Source organism: Tiliqua scincoides, chromosome 1, assembly GCF_035046505.1.
Source record: "Tiliqua scincoides isolate rTilSci1 chromosome 1, rTilSci1.hap2, whole genome shotgun sequence".
Lineage (NCBI taxonomy): Eukaryota > Metazoa > Chordata > Lepidosauria > Squamata > Scincidae > Tiliqua > Tiliqua scincoides.
The window spans coordinates 11,792,018-11,808,140 of NC_089821.1; the positions used below are offsets into that span (position 1 = coordinate 11,792,018).

The window sequence follows — 16,123 nt, forward strand, 5'->3', positions numbered from 1 at the left end:
TTTAAGGGGAAATGGCCTTTTCCTAGTTCCCATGGTGGCTGTGACCCACCAGTTTGAGAACCAATGCAATATAGGATAGTACCTTTATAAGGACCAATTAAAATACCATACTACTGAGATATTCAATCTGTGCGTCCCGCCTCCCTAGTGAGGCGTGGCTAGCCTCCAGGGGCGTAGCCAGGCATCTCAGGGAGAGAGATGGCCGAAGCTGCTCATCTCAGCTCAGCTGCAGGTGCTGCCTCCTGACTTGCTGCTTTTCTGTGGCTGAGAACGAGGTGGGTGGGGCAGTGTGAAACATGGTGGGGGGAGACATCTCAGGGACAGGGGTGGCCGAAGCTGAGCTGCTCAGCTGCACATGCTGCCTCCTGACTTGCTGCTTTTCCGAGGCTGAGAATGAGGTGGGTTGGGCAGCGTGAGGTGGGGAGGGTGTGGGAAACATGGTGGGGGGAGCTGGGAGAGAAGGCTGACTGGGCAGCGGCAGAGGTGCTGCATCTCATCAGCACAGAGCGCGCTCCTGGAAGGCTTCAAACTGGAAGGGAAGCCTGACCTAGAGAGAGCAGGAAAGCGCTTTCCTCCACTTGGGAAAGAGGGAGCCCCGCCTGCTCTTTGGGGGGGGGGGTGTCTAAATGCCCCAGCCTGCATCCCTCCCTCTTGCCTGGGGGGAACAGGGGTGGCATCTGCATGTTGAGGTGTGTGTGTGTGTGCATCCCCCATCTGTTTTGGGAGTGTGTTGCAATCTTGCTGGGAGTGGCTGCAATCCTATCCACACTTTCCTGGGAGTAAGCCCCATTGACTCAAATGGGACTTACTTCTGAGTAGACCTACATAGGGTTGGGGTGTGTCAGTTTAACCAAGAATCTTCACCTTTCTCTTTTTTCTCTCCCTTCAAAAAAGAAAAAAAAGCCACTCTTGATGGCTTTGTCTCCAAAAATTGATTAAAAATAAAAACACCCATTCCTTTTCAGCCACCCCCCTTTTTCCTCCTGCCTCCTTTTGGGGGGACGGGACTTCCCATGTTAGCTGCTATTATAAGACAAAAGGCACAATCCTAGCTAGGTCTACTCAGAAGTAAGCCCTATTATGTTCAATGGGACTTACTCCCAGGAAAGTGAGGTTAGGATTGCAGCCAAACAGTCTCTGGGTCTCAGTTTCACATCAGTCTGCAATTAGCAGATACACACAAAACAAAGTCTTCCCCTCCCCCAGCAAATTCATCACTTCCCCCCCTTTCCAAAACCCTCCAGGTGCTGCTAACAAACTCAGGGCACAATCCTAACCAGATCTACTCAAAAGTAAGTCCTATTGTGTTCAGCGGGGCTTACTCTCAGGTAAGCGTGGTTAGGATTGCAGCCTCAGAGTGCTGGGAGCTGTTTTTTTGTTTCTAGTGTATAATTATAACATCTTCATCCCCATTTGGGGGGTAACTGAGGTGAGGTGATGTAATGGTGAGCCGTGGCCAATGGCCACAAGGATCAGGGGAGCCGCGGGCTGGAAAAGTTCAAGAACCACTGCCATAGTATAGTGAGTAAGCATTCAAACTTCCCTGGGTGTATTAGCCAAAATAACCATTTTTAATTTTTTGGCCCAGGGACCCTCCCAGGAAAATGAAATCTGTCTCAGATCAAGCAGAAGCTGATCCAAAACAGCACAATCCTACGCATTGGGGGTTCTCAAACATTACGCTACTGCGACCCCTCCAAAACAACAGATTTACATGACATTCCTTCCCCCTGGTTCGTAAATCAGTTCTCCCTGCCCACCCATTTCACCCAGAAATGTGACCCCCTTCTAAGTTGTTCACTAATCCCATAGTGAGAACCTCTGCTGTACATGTTTACTTGGACATAAGCCCCAATGTTTTCAATGAGTGAACCATTTTGCCACTTTATCAACCCCGTGCTGCCAGTCAATCCTTATCTGCCCATTCTCGTTTATCCTCTTCCCTGCATTCCCCTTTTTTCCTCCCATCCTGCTTAGAGAGATCATTTCACTTCCTTGATCTATGCTATGACTAGTTCAAGGCTGGCATTGAATATATATTAAATAATATCACCAATGAAAACTGGGAGAAGTAGGAAAACAAACGCCAGTAAGACTCCTACGTTGCTTCTTATTCATCACTTCTGCAGTGCTGTCAACATAGAACATGCTGTACACTCCAGATTTCATCTGTCCTTGCCACAGCCCTGTGAAAGAGCAACCTATCATTCTATTTTTCAGATACAGAAGTAAAACTAAAAGGAACTTGCCCAAGACTTTCTCCCACCCCCCCACCAGCAAGCACATTTGTTAATTTTTTGAGAGATGCCGATGCAGACAAGTACTAGAGATCATGAGTAGATAATACATTCCTGATTACTATAGGTCAGCATTCCAGTAATCAAGCTCTATCTATTCTTCTACTTCAGTAAAGGAAGTTTGCCATTTCAGGATTTTCCTGCAGAAAATAAATGTCGGTAAATGGTTTATCAGGACTGAGAACCCAATCCTGTGCAATTTTTCAGCACCAGTGCAGCCACTATTCAGCCCCAAGGTAAGGGAACAAATGTTCCCATACCTTGTGTAGGCCTCTGTGACTGTCTCCCCACCTTAGGATGCAGTGCACACCCCATTGGCACGGGGGCACCAGCACTGAAAAACTGGATAGGATTGGGTGCTCGCTGAAGTATGCCTGACATTTGTTTATGCAAATTTTAGTCCCTTAATTGACTGCTTTTATTCAATGAACTTTGCAAAATTTGCAAAATTACACAGCCCACAACTTTTAAGTATAGATAAGAGTTCAAATTACATTTATGTAACTGGGTAATATGTGAAAAGCACTTAAAGTACATTTGGTGTCACCAACTGTGAAGGTTCAGGGCACACACCTACATTTTAAAGACACTATTTAAATTAGATACTCAAAATCCACTACAACCAAACCATTTACCATTTTAGTGGAGCCCAAAACCCTAAAATCAAATCGGAGTAGATCCTCAGCCCATCACCAAAATCCTTATGCCTTGTCCTCAACGAGCCAATTAAAACTGACAAGGTTTACTGGTGTTCCGCCCACTCCAAGCTGCTAGCTATTGAATGAACACTCCAGGGTTGTCCTAGCAACCGGATAGTTCTACCCACAACTCCAGACTTACGATAAGATGAAATCAAAACACAAATTTTTGCATATGGAACTAACAGTGACAAAATATCTATCGCCTGCAAATAAGCAAGGCACTGATTCATTTTTCTCCATTTCAACAAGCATGAAACAAAATAAACCATTAAAAAAACCCTCAAATACTAGTTTTAAATATTGAAGGCCAATTCCAGGAGCTCACTGTTATCTACGTTTAAAATGACACAACTACGGGTGCAGTCCTAACCGGCACTTATGCCGGTATAGGAGCCCCAAAGGCGTTGAAAATGTGCCGTAAATCATGCTTGCGCCGCCTTAGGTGGGAGCCACATGGACGGAGGCAGAAGCCTCCACCATGGCTCCCACGCCGACACAAGCGGCAAAGGTAGGCGCGGGGGTGTGTGGGGAGGGGACGGGAGGGGGTGTTCCTGGGCAGGGCGGGGGTGGGTGGGCCCGTGGGTGGGTGCGCTGGGAGCTGGGGGCGGGGCCAGGACCCGGCAGTTATGCCGGATCCCAACCCCGTCCCCAGGGTGAACGAAGTGGCTTTTAGCCGCTTCGTTCTCCTCAGACTTGCGCTACCTGCAGAGGTGGCAAAGATCCGAGGAGACCTGTTGGGGCGCGCAGTCCTTACCCACAGGTAAGGGGAAGAGCTTCCCCTTGCCCGTGGCTGAGCCGCTGCAGCCAACAAACCCGTGTTGGATGCAGCGCAAGCCTCCTGGCTTGCCTGCTCCAGTACAGGTTAGGATTGTGCCCTACATTACTTCAGACACAAATTGGAACCCATTCCAAATAATTCCATAAATTGAGAATTTCCATTTAAAATTGTGAAAATCTTTGTTGCACCAAAAGTTTTGGGGATGTTGGGAGATAGCAAAGACAGCAAGCAACTATGGACACCACACCTGATATATAGATTAAAACATTTACTGAAGCACGTAAACAGAGGAGTGAAACAAGTACAGGAAGGGCCATATCTGCGGATCCCGTATCCGTGGATTCAGTTATTTGCAGATCAGGTCCAGTCCCCCCACATTCACCGCCTCTGGAGGCAAGGGGAGTGAAGCACTGAAAACATAACTTCTGGTTTCTCCGTGGAACCAGAAGTCACACTATTTCTAACACCAAACTCAGCATGCCTGATGTCCTCAGCTTCTGCTGAGCTCCGGAGCTTCTGAGCAGAGCTCCCCTCACCTCCAGAGGGGGGGTAGCCCCCAGACCACAAGGACAGGTGTTCTCTCAGTTTCAGCAGTCGGGGGGGGGGGGTTTGAGAATGGTCGGTTTTAACCAAATCACAGAATATATCTTCCCTTCTCTGGTTATTCAAACAAGCCTGTATACCTAATCCCTCAGTGATGCCACGCCAAGATGACTCCATGTAGTAGAAAGCTCTTCTTACTTCAGATGACTTCCTTACTGACAGCCTCTCTGCTTGTTGTGGTGTCTCTGACTGTCCCGACTGATTGTTCTCACGGGCAGCCCCTGACTCTGGCTCTCACTAAGGGAGCAGGCTCTTTTTTTAGAGGCTGGATCTCTGTACACAACCCTCTAGTTCTGCACACAGTCCTCTAAGGCAAGGGTGCCCAAACCCCGACCCTGGGGCCACATGCGGCCCTTGAGGCCTCTCAATGCGGCCCTCAGGAAGCCCCCAGTCTCCAATGAGCCTCTGGCCCTCCAGACTGCTCTGGCCCGACGCAACTGCTCGCAGTGTGAGGGCGACTGTTTGATCTCTCACCTGAGCTGTAGGATGAGGGCTCCCTCCACTTCTTGCTGTTTCACATCTGTGATGCAATAGCGGCAGCAAAGGAAAGGCCAGCCTTGCTTTGTGCAAGGCCTTTTATAGGCCTTGAGCTATTGCAAGACCTTCATTCATTCATATAAGTTCGTCTTTAATATATTCATTTATGCAAACTTATGCAAATTTATTCAAATTTTAAATGTAAATTAATTCTCTTTTCTCCCGGCCCCGACACAGTGTCAGAGAGATGATGTGTCGGAGAGAGGGGTGTCCTGCCAAAAACTTTGGACACCCCTGCTCTAAGGCAATGTTTCTCAACCGGTGTTATGGGTACCACCAATAGTACTTGAGCTGGTGTCTGGTGGCACTCATGGGACCCCTGGACACCTGCCATCTGGCAGTGAAACTAGGAATGTGACACAAGAAATGGCAATAGGTGGCTCAGCTTGGTAGGCAGAGCTCCAAAGCATGCTTTTCCACTCTACCATCACACTTCTGGTGGTACTTTGGTGGTACCAAAGTAGTTTGGTGGTACGGTGGTACCATGTGAAGTGGTATGATGCAGGACAAACATTGAGAAACACTGCTCTAAGGAGTCTCAGCCTCTGCACATGACCTTCTAAAGCAGTGATCTTCAACCACTATGCCATGGCACATTGGTGTGCTGTGAACAGTCTGCAGGTATGTCACAGGAGTTTGGGGGAGGGTCATTTGTTAGTAGGGGGTCATTGATGTGAGCTTCCCACTGGCACTGCGGTGTGCCTTTGCCAATTGTGAAAAATACTAATGGCGTGCCTTGACAATTTTGGTTGGTTGGCAACCTTCAGTCTCAAAAGACTATGGTATAAGCCTACAGCACCCGGTATTCCCAGGCGGCCTCCCATCCAAGTACTAACCAGGCCTGACCCTGCTTAGCTTCCGAGATCAGACGAGATTGGACATGTGCAGGGTAACAGTTGCTGCCCTTGACAATTTTAGTGCCTCGTCAGAGTGCCATGAGATGAAAAAGATTGAAAATCACTGCTCTAAAGGCTGAGTTCTCACTCAGGTCCACTGGCAGTCTCTCCTTTCCTGCTTTAACCCTTTTTGGAATGTTTACTCCCTTTGTCTTTATTTTATGTGAATTTCACAACTATTTCTAAGGTAAAAAATTTTACTCAGCTAGTGGAATAAAACATTTTCATTAAAAAAAAAATCAGAGGCTTTAAAGGTCTCGCTTAAGTCAAATAAATCGTTTTTGGCAAGAAAATATTTTCCTGCTTACTGTGGGAAGTATTTTAGCTTTAGATCTTTTCTCAACAAAACAATTTGCCTTCATTAGTATAGCAATTGAAGACGTTCAAGTAAAATAACCTTTTTATTCCTACTAACAAAAAGATGCCATTTCTACATCCCCAAGTAAGAAATTTCAGGGGAAGCACTACCAGGTTTGTTCAGCGAAGAAGGAGAGACAGGAGGCGTTTTTGTCATCTTTGCTTTATTTATACAGAAGCAGAACCTGATGAATGGAAAATTGGCTGCCTACTGTTGGACTGCCTACCTGCCGAGGCCCTACAACAGATATTCAGAGAGCAGCTGACGCAGCTCAAACTTGTCAGACATCTATTTATTCCTCTATCCCCCGTTAAAGAGAAGTTACCATGCAAGCTCTTACTCGGGACTTTTCTTTCAAAAAATAGCCAGTAATATCTACTAAAGCAAATTCTGTGCCATATATATTTATAGTAGTTCAATCTAAAGGTTGGCAGCAACTGTTACCCTGCACATACTGGATCTCGTCTGATCTCGGAAGCTAAGCAGGGTCAGGCCTGCTTAGTACTTGGATGGGAGACCGCCTGGGAATACCGGGTGCTGTAGGCTTATACCATGATCTCGGAAGCTAAGCAGGGTCAGGCCTGGTTAGTACTTGGATGGGAGACCACCTGGGAATACCGGGTGCTATAGGCTTATACCATAGTCTTTCGAGACTGAAGGTTGCCAACCAACCAATCTAAAGGTTACCAATGCACAAATGACAGTAGCCCGGCCTCTGTCTTCCAGGCAGTGGGCACAGCTGGCATGTGAACTTCAGCTGGAAAACGTGCTGTGGGCCACAGCCACTATCTGAGATTTTGGGTACAAACCATGCAAACTTTTAAAAAAAAAACTCATGTGCATTCATCACCACCATTCTCTTTGACAAAGCATGCTTCCATGTAACCAAAGGCTGGGTAGAACTGCATTTCTGTATTATTCTCTGGTGCCCAGAAATAAAGAGGTAGATCACAGGGGTGCTGTGGATAGAGTATATTCTGACTGCAGCAAAACCTTTGACAAGGTTCCACACGACATCCTGGTGAACAAGCTAGTGGGCTAGACCAGGGTGAGTCGAAACCCGACCCAGGGGCCAGATTCGGGGTTCAGCAGAATCCTGCCACGTGGTGAGTGAACCTTTCGGTTCCACTCCTACGTGGCTCATTCTCCCGGTAGGCGTGGCTCTGGGACGCTCTGGACAGTCGCATCTGCCCAGACAATCTGTTGAGCAGCCTTCTGGGACGCTGTGCAACGCATGACTGAGTGCCGCTGGGCTAGACGACTGCTTCTGTTGAGTGACTCTATGGTTGGTTGACAGACCATACATGACCTTCAACAGCAGGAGCTTCAAGAGGAGGGAATATTTCTAAGGACACTAGAAATACAAAGACTGGAAGGGGGAACAACAAGAAAGAGGAATGGTCCATTGACTACTGATCCACTTTCTCCTAGAACAGCCTGCCCCAACTCACCTATCTCCCATGGCCTGCCACCCTACCAATAGCTGTGCCAGTCCCACCCTCCCTGTACAGAGGACAGATCCCCCCAGCAAAGACCCAACAACAACAACAACAACAACAACATTATTTATATACCGCTTTTCAACAAAAAGTTCACAAAGCGGTTTACAGAGAAAATCAAATATCTAAGACCCCAGCAAAGACCCAGACCAGCAACACAAGCAACCCAATACCAGTGCAAAACACACACACACACACACACACACACACACACACACTTCCAACAACGCCCATAAACAGCCACAGGGAAAAGCAAGCTACCCCAAGCAACATTTAGCAATTTAGTAGCTGACAGAGGCAATGAGAAAATCAAACAAACCATCTAGTTTGTTGTCTCACTGAAATTAATTAAATCATCCACCATTGTGCTTCTTGGTTTTCTCCATTTCACATTGTGGAGATAAGCTCTTTCTCCTTCCAATTAATCATTAACTTATTCATTAGAAAGTAATCATTTTAAAAAGTAATACAGCCACAATTTTATCATGCATCACAGACAAGTTAAAGTAGGTGTTAGCAGTCCTCGTGCATTTTTCCTTTGTTCTCTCCAGACTTATCCTGAATATGACTATTATGGTCTGAAGGCAAAACAGCATGACTTTTCTCAAGCTTTAAAATACTCTTTTCTGCCTTTCTGCTACTAACGTGCAACTGTTTTAAACAACTCTGCTGCTGAAATTTATACAATTATATTATAGGGTTGGACAGCAGAGAAGGAAACAAATGTTTAAAAGGCATTTTACACATTGCAACACTCAGATATCCACTGAAACATTTCAGATATCCACAGACACAGCTTGCTTAAATGCCCTCTAAGTATTGAAATCATTTTATTACTTCCCCTCAATCATCCTTCTAACACAAATAACGCCACTTCAAATATCTCGGAGTAAAAAGTCATACAAATAATTCTCCTCACTTGCTGCGAACTTTAGAGAGTTCTACCAACGGTAAAAAGAATTTTAATAAGAGCAAAGGTCAGTTGGAATAACAAGTACCTGAACTGGGCACACAGTATTTTTAATACTTGTCATGTGTCATTAATGTTGACCTTATAGGGAACGTAGCATAGAAAAAGATGTCCCCCTTTTAATCTCTTACAGATATACTGGCAGAGATGAGAAGATGGTGAAACAACTGAATTTCTGGGGAATGATGAAAGCCACCACCAATGCTATATGGATTATATATATGCTATGCACAGTGCTTTTTTTGTAAATAAAAAGGTGCAGGAACTCACAACTTGTTAGTATTTTATTTATTTATTTATAAACCGTTTTTTATTGGAGAAATAAAATATTTTTATGTGCTTCCCCCCTAAAGATGAACTTACTTCTGAGTAGACATGCATAGGATTGGGCTGTCAATCTCCACATCCCCTTCCCCCTAGCTGTTTTTTCTACACATGGGGAAAAATACTGTACAGGTGCACTTGTAGCGTGTAGTATGTAGTGTGGCACTACTTCGAGGAGAGGAAGCAGTGAATGCATTCCAAAAAATGGCTTACATGAGTTCCATGTAATAAAATTACTCTAAGCAACTGTGGGAGTAAGAACAAAAAAGGAATTCTTACATGAGAGGGGTCCTTAGGTGCACACAGAAACAGCTACGTTTGCAAACAAGCAATTAAATATGGTTTAATTCAGGTATCAGAATACTCTGTGTCTTTGCTTGGCATGCAATTGTATGTTCTCTGCTGCCCTGAGCAGCTGCTGTGCATTGCTGGAGAGGAGCTGCAAACGCTGGCTGGCGGAGGGCATGCTTGTGGGGGAAGGACGAGGAGGATCTCTGGCAAGGCTGGACAGCACATTGTACACACGTAGAATCCTTTTTCACCTGCCCTTAGCATGTGAAAACGGGTGCAGATATATAACTGTGCCAGGATTAAGACCCCAATCCTAGGTATGTCTACTCTGAAGTAAGTCTTGTTCTAGTCAATGGAGCTTACTCCCAGGAAAGTGGGAGCTTACTCCCAGGAAAGTCAATGGAGCTTACTCCCAGGATTGCAGCCTAAGAGCCCAATCCTATGCATGTCTACTCAGAAGTCCACTTTAGTGAATGGGGCTTACTGTGGATAGGGTGGCAGCCTCAGGGCCCAATCCTGTGCCTGTCTACTCAGAAGTCAGTCCCATTAGAGGCAGTGGGGCTTCCTCCCAGGAAAGTGTGGAGAGGACTGCAGCCTCAGACCCCTTCCTCTGCCTGTCTACTCAGGCTGCAAGGCTATGATCCTGGGAGTAAGCCCCATTGAACACAATGGAACTTACTTCTGAGTAGACATGCTTGGGCTCTCAGGCTGCAAGGCTATGCACCCTTTCCCAGGAGCAAGCCCCACTGAGCACAATGAGACATACTTCTGAGTAGACACGCCTAGGCTCGTGCTGCAGATTGGCACGGGGGCTGCACCATCCAGCTTCCTTCCCCTCCTCCTCCGCCAAGCCAGAACCTGGGCATTCCGTGGGTGCCGCAGCCCATCTCCTGGCTGGCTGGCTGGCTGGCTGGCTGGCTGTCCGTCCTCCTCCTCAGTGTCCGCACGTGTCCCCCCGCACCCTCCACCAGCTTGGAAGCTGTGCTGGGAAGCAGAGCACGGGGGGAGGGGAGGCAGGCTGGGCTCAGGCGAGAGCTTGGAGATGGGACAGGAGGGGGTCGTTGTGCAGTCAGGCAGGGGCCAGGCGCCCGCCTACCCTGCACCCCCCAGCACCCACCCAGCAAATGCCTCTATTTTGCTCCCCCCCCGCCTGGAATGCCTCCAAAGGGGAGGGGCCCCTGCAAAAAGGTGCCGGAACTCCGTCCCCCCGCGTTCCATTAGAAAAAAAGCCCTGGCTATGCATATATATAATATATGCATATATTATATATGGATATATATGCTATATGGATGGTGGTACCCTACCTCAACCTGTTCAAATTAATTTCGTAAATTAGCATCTTATCCACACACACACACACACACACACACACACTGTCTTATTGGAGGAAGACAAACAAACACAGCAACAGCTCATTATTTTAAAAGGACTTTTAGAAGCAGGAGAAGTTGAAGAACACAAATTTCTGACCTAGCATGTAATGTAAGACAACTCATCTTGGCCCAAATCCTAACCAACTTTCCTGCACTGACACAGCTGTGCCAATGGGGCATGTGTGGCATCCTGCAGCTGAGTGGAAATCAGGGAGGCCTCCTCAGGATAAGGGGGTGTTTGTTCCCTTACCTCAGAGCGGCATTGCCTTTACCTCGGTGCTGGAAATTTGGTTAGGACTGCACCCCTAGCCTCTTATGCCTGAAATCTTCACCTGCTGACTTGCTATCTCATTTTCACATGGCGTAGCCTCCAGGTGAAAAACAGAAATGTTGCTCCCACTAGAAAAAGAAAAAACAAAACCATGTCACACAAATGCCGCCTTCCAATATGGAAATAAATGAATAACGTAAGGTGCTACCACAGTAAAAATAATGCATGCATGAATTTAGCCTGGGTTTCTAGCAATTCCTGTTCGCACATCTACAAAGTTAGATTCTAGGACACTTGCACTAATTGAGCTATATCTAGCTATCTATTTATTTATTTGGAAAATGTATATCCCACCTGTTCCATTCCAAACCAAATGCCCAATGCAGCTCACAAAGCTTCATAAAGATGCCTCTTTGGCCCAACTTTATTTCATCAAAGTATAATCTGAAACTCAGAAAAGTATAACCACTAAACAAGCCAACTGTTTTGATGAGGAACTAAAGTTCACATAGTTCCCTGGTTTCACTCACAACCTGCTGGAAGGGCTGAAACCAGAATCAAAATGGCACACGCTGCAGAAAAACAATATGAGAATATGCATCAGCTTACATGTCTATGGGCACAATCCTAACCAGGTCTACTCAGAAGCAAGTCCTACTGTGTTCAATGGGACTTCCTCCCAGGAGAGTGAGGTTAGGATTGCAGCCTATGGCTGCTACCCATCCATGCTAGTCTAAGACATGACCCCCTTGCACATGATAATAATAATAATAACAGGTATTTATATACCGCCTTTCTTGGTCTTTTTTCAAGACTTTATTCAAGGCGGTTTTTACAAGGATTCCTTTTATTTAAGGATTTATTCCCTTTATTCAAGGATTTACAAGGAATCCTTTTATTCAAGGATTTTTACAATTGAAAGAAGGTTCTTTCTTTCAAGAACCACAACATTCAGGTGTTTCATTCCGATCTGGCTTCACATTCTGGCCTCCATCCTCCCACGCTCAGAGCAGATGGAATAGCTCGGCTTCAGCTTGCCAGCTGCTTCAAGGTTGCACGGTGCCAGTGGCCTCGAACTGGCGACCTTGTGGATGTTATCTTCAGGCAGACGGAGGCTCTACCCTCTAGACCAGACCTCCTGCCTGTCTGCTCCATAACATACATTTTGTGCTCAGGAAACAAGTGCCAACAACAAAATACACGTCAACATCCTCTATTATGAATGGTATGTGCGTGTAAGAATTGTTTTTGCTGATCACAAGGATCAGGTGCCTGCATGCATATATTTTGCTAGCAAAAGTCATCAATTTAAACATCTGGGCAGCACTCATAAATGGCATTGTTTATACTCAGGAATTCTCACCTATAGACAATAACTTGTAAAGAAACTTTGATAGTCTTGTCTCCACAGGCAGGAACCATGAAGCAAGGAGCAGTGGTTCTCAAACTCTCTGCGAGAGTTTGAGAGCCACTAAGTACTTGCGTGGGCGGGGCGGAGGCGGTAGAGGGAAGGCAGCGGCGCGATGCCCAGGATCACGCTGCCCAGGGGGGCTGCAGGGGCTTGGGTGCACTTACCCAAGCCTCCTGCAGCCTCCCCAGGCTGTGGGGAGCCCGGCATGACCTGCAGCAGGGCTCCCCGTAGCAGTGAAGGTAAATGTGGAGCAATTGCGCTCACTGCTGCGGGGAGCCCTGCTGCCTGGGGAGGCTGCAGGAGGCTTGGGTAAGTGCACCCAAGCCCCTGCAGGCCCCCTGGGCAGCGCGATCCTGGGGATCGCGCCGCTGCCTCCTCCCTGCCTCCAGGCTGCCCCGTCCCTTAAGGGGGCAAAGGCCAGGGCTCACAGGCTGGGGCATCACAACGCCCCAGTTTGAAAAGCCCTGCCTTGGAGTGTTTTGTTGGCAACCTTCAGTCTCAAAAGACTATGGTGTCGCGCTCTGAATGGTGGTTCTGGCACAGCGTCTAGTGTGGCTGAAAAGGCCAATTCGGGAGTGACAATCTCTTCCACACTGGGAGCAAGTGCAGTCTGTCCCTGGTCTGTCTCCCTGGCTATGGGCCTTCCTTCTTTGCCTCTTAGCCTCAGACTGTGGGCCAAGTGTCTCTTCAAACTGGGAAAGGCCATGCTGCACAGCCTGCCTCCAAGTGGGCCACTCAGATGCCAGGGTTTCCCACTTGTTGAGGTCCACTCCTAAGGCCTTCAGATCCCTCTTGCAGATGTCCTTGTATCACAGCTGTGGTCTACCTGAAGGGCGCTTTCCTTGCACGAGTTCTCCATAGAGGAGATCCTTTGGGATCCGGCAATCACCCATTCTCACAACATGACTGAGCCAACGCAGGCGTCTCTGTTTCAGCAGTGCATACATGCTAGGGATTCCAGCACGTTCCAGGACTGTGTTGTTTGGAACTTTGTCCTGCCAGGTGATGCCAAGAATGCGTCGGAGGCAGCGCATGTGGAAAGCCTTCAATTGGAGTATAAAGATTACTATACAAGATGTTTTCACTGCAGTTTGTAGAAACAAGAACTATCCCCTTAAGCTATTATTTTCATAAGAGAAGAAAGACCAAGACAAATGTACAACAAATTTCCTTGAATTCAATGGATCGTAATCCCAAAAGTCAAGGCTTTCAGTCTTAAAACAAAAGGAAAGAGAGGTAAAGTAAAACTCCTACTGATTTTTGCCTTTATAATAATAATTGCAAAAGCAGTGTTACTTGCTTTTTCAGAAAGCAAAAAAAAGAACAAAAGATAAGAATTTGAACAACAGAAATGGCTTTCTGGTTTTCAAGTTCTGAAGCAAGTTTGGAGGTTGCTAAGCAACCTCAAAGCTCTTTCACTCTTCTAGCCCAGAATACAAGCAAAGCATTTAGCCTATCTAGCTGTACGTACATGCAGTCACTCTGAGCGTCATGGTGTACTATAAGCAATTATAACAGATGGGGGGGTGGAAGGTGTGTCAAAAGGGGTTTGACCTCCCCCACTTAACCTGGCACATACCAGAAATGATTATTATGACTAGCCCTAGCCATAACTTGCAGAAAGGAAATTGGATCTTCCACTCTGAAGGCTGACACAGCACCCCGGCATCACTTCAGAATTAGACGGCTTAAGAAAGTAAGAGAACACTGAGTTGTATCCAAAGTTATCCTTCCACACACATAAGGAGGCTTGCATATGTGGAAGTAATAGCGCAAAGTTTTTGAGTGCAGAAATTCTGACTTTTCACTTCTACAACAGTTGGGCAATTTGGGGGGGGGGATGTGCTTGCACAACTGATCATGGGATTGGTAAAAACCACTTTACTTCCACATGAACTCCTTAGGGCACAATTCAATAAACATACAAACAACACAGTCCTGGAACGTGCTGGAACCCCTAGCATGTATGCACTGCTGAAACAGAGACGCCTGCGTTGGCTCGGTCATGTCGTGAGAATGGATGATGGCCGGATCCCAAAGGATCTACTCTATGGAGAACTCGTGCAAGGAAATCGTGCAAGGTGTACAGGTAGACCACAGCTGCAATACAAGGACATCTGCAAGAGGGATCTGAAGGCCTTAGGAGTGGACCTCAACAAGTGGGAAACCCTGGCCTCTGAGCGGCCCGCGTGGAGGCAGGCTGTGCAGCATGGCCTTTCCCAGTTTGAAGAGACACTTGGCCAACAGTCTGAGGCTAAGAGGCAAAGAAGGAAGGCCCATAGCCAGGGAGACAGACCAGGGACAGACTGCACTTGCTCCCAGTGTGGAAGAGATTGTCACTCCCCAATTGGCCTTTTCAGCCACACTAGACACTGTTCCAGAACCACCATTCAGAGCTGGATACCATAGTCTTTCGAGATTGAAGGTTGCCAACATGTAACATGTACCTCTTAACCATCCATCCAGGATGAATTATCACTACTAAAGAGATTATCTGATTTTCCAATCCCAAGGAAAGCCCTGAAAGTAGCACTCCAGTAACTGAGACAAGAGAGAATAATTATGCAATCACAGGAAGGTCTGAGAATTCCAGTATAGAATCAACTTTTGAATCAACTTTTAAATTACAGGTTGAGTCTTTAATTCCCAGAAGCCACATGGATGTCAAAAATCAAGTTAAAGGAAATCCATTTAAAAAAACAATGGCCCCTTGCTCAGCAATTTTAAAAAAGCCTTGCTGACCTTTGTAATGCAGGACAGAGGCATCAGGCAGACAATCAGTCTCTCTCTGGACACTTAGAAAGGCTTCACTAGAGGCAGAGACCCCTCCCTTCATCTGGAGCTCAGCACAGGGAAAGAATGCAATGAGGAGGTGATAATCATTTCTGCTTTGCATTTTCATGTGCTCAGCTTGCAGTCCCCTTCAGCATTGCCTCAAGGAGCAAACCACAGTGATCCTTAGAGGCCTTGAAGCCAGGTGCCTCCTGTGAAAAGTAGGTTCATGATGGCATTTGTTTCCAAAACAGTGCTCTTTCATCCAAGTTGAAAATCTGCTTTGCAAAGTAGCCCCCCCCCCACACCTTTTTGATGATAGCCTTCAGGATGTCCATGAAACAGCAGCCCTGTAGACTCCAAGGCTGTAATCCTATGCATTTCCACCTAGAAGTAAGTCTTCCTTGCTTATTCAGAAGTAACGAAATTTACTTCTGAATGAGCACTGTAGATCATTTTTTACATTTACATGGCTACCTACTTGTCTAATGTGCTGCTTTCCTATTGGTGTATTCTCATCGCTAGAGAGGTCCAATGTTCATACAATATTATATAAAAACTAGAATATTCCCAGCATTGCTATGACACAGAGAACATTCACTCTTTTAGCCTTTCTAGCTCCTTGTTTTGCACTTTGCTCGTTTTAGCATCCAGACCCTATTAAGAAATGAGGGGGGGATCACCAATACCCCACTGCAGGAAGCCAGAAAAGCCAGGAGGTGGACATCTTTTCTCATGCTTCTTTTAGCAGCCAACCATCACTTTGGCTCTAACAGCTTCAACACCCATGCCTAGAAAACACTAGATATGATGACTAGGAGAAGGAAAGGTCAGCCTGCCTACTCTACCTGCTGTTCATTGCTAATTGTTTCCTTTGAGCCATAAAACTGAGTTCATTTAAACCTTGGACAGAACAGGACATATTTTAATAATAAACCATCCATCCTTGGTACAAGGGAGATGAGGAAGACGGAGCTCAGCACCCACCAAACAGCACTACTCTTCTGCCCCCATTTCACCAGGATTAAACTAGGGTGGTAG

General features: G+C 46.5%; 1 protein-coding gene and 1 pseudogene across 2 annotated transcripts in view; one reads left to right on the plus strand and one right to left on the minus strand.

Moving 5' to 3' along the window:
• Window positions 1-16,123, minus strand: part of AVEN (apoptosis and caspase activation inhibitor) — a 118,688-nt gene that overhangs the window by 91,640 nt on the left and 10,925 nt on the right. The window lies entirely within an intron of this gene.
• Window positions 6,597-6,716, plus strand: LOC136637258 (5S ribosomal RNA; annotated as a pseudogene).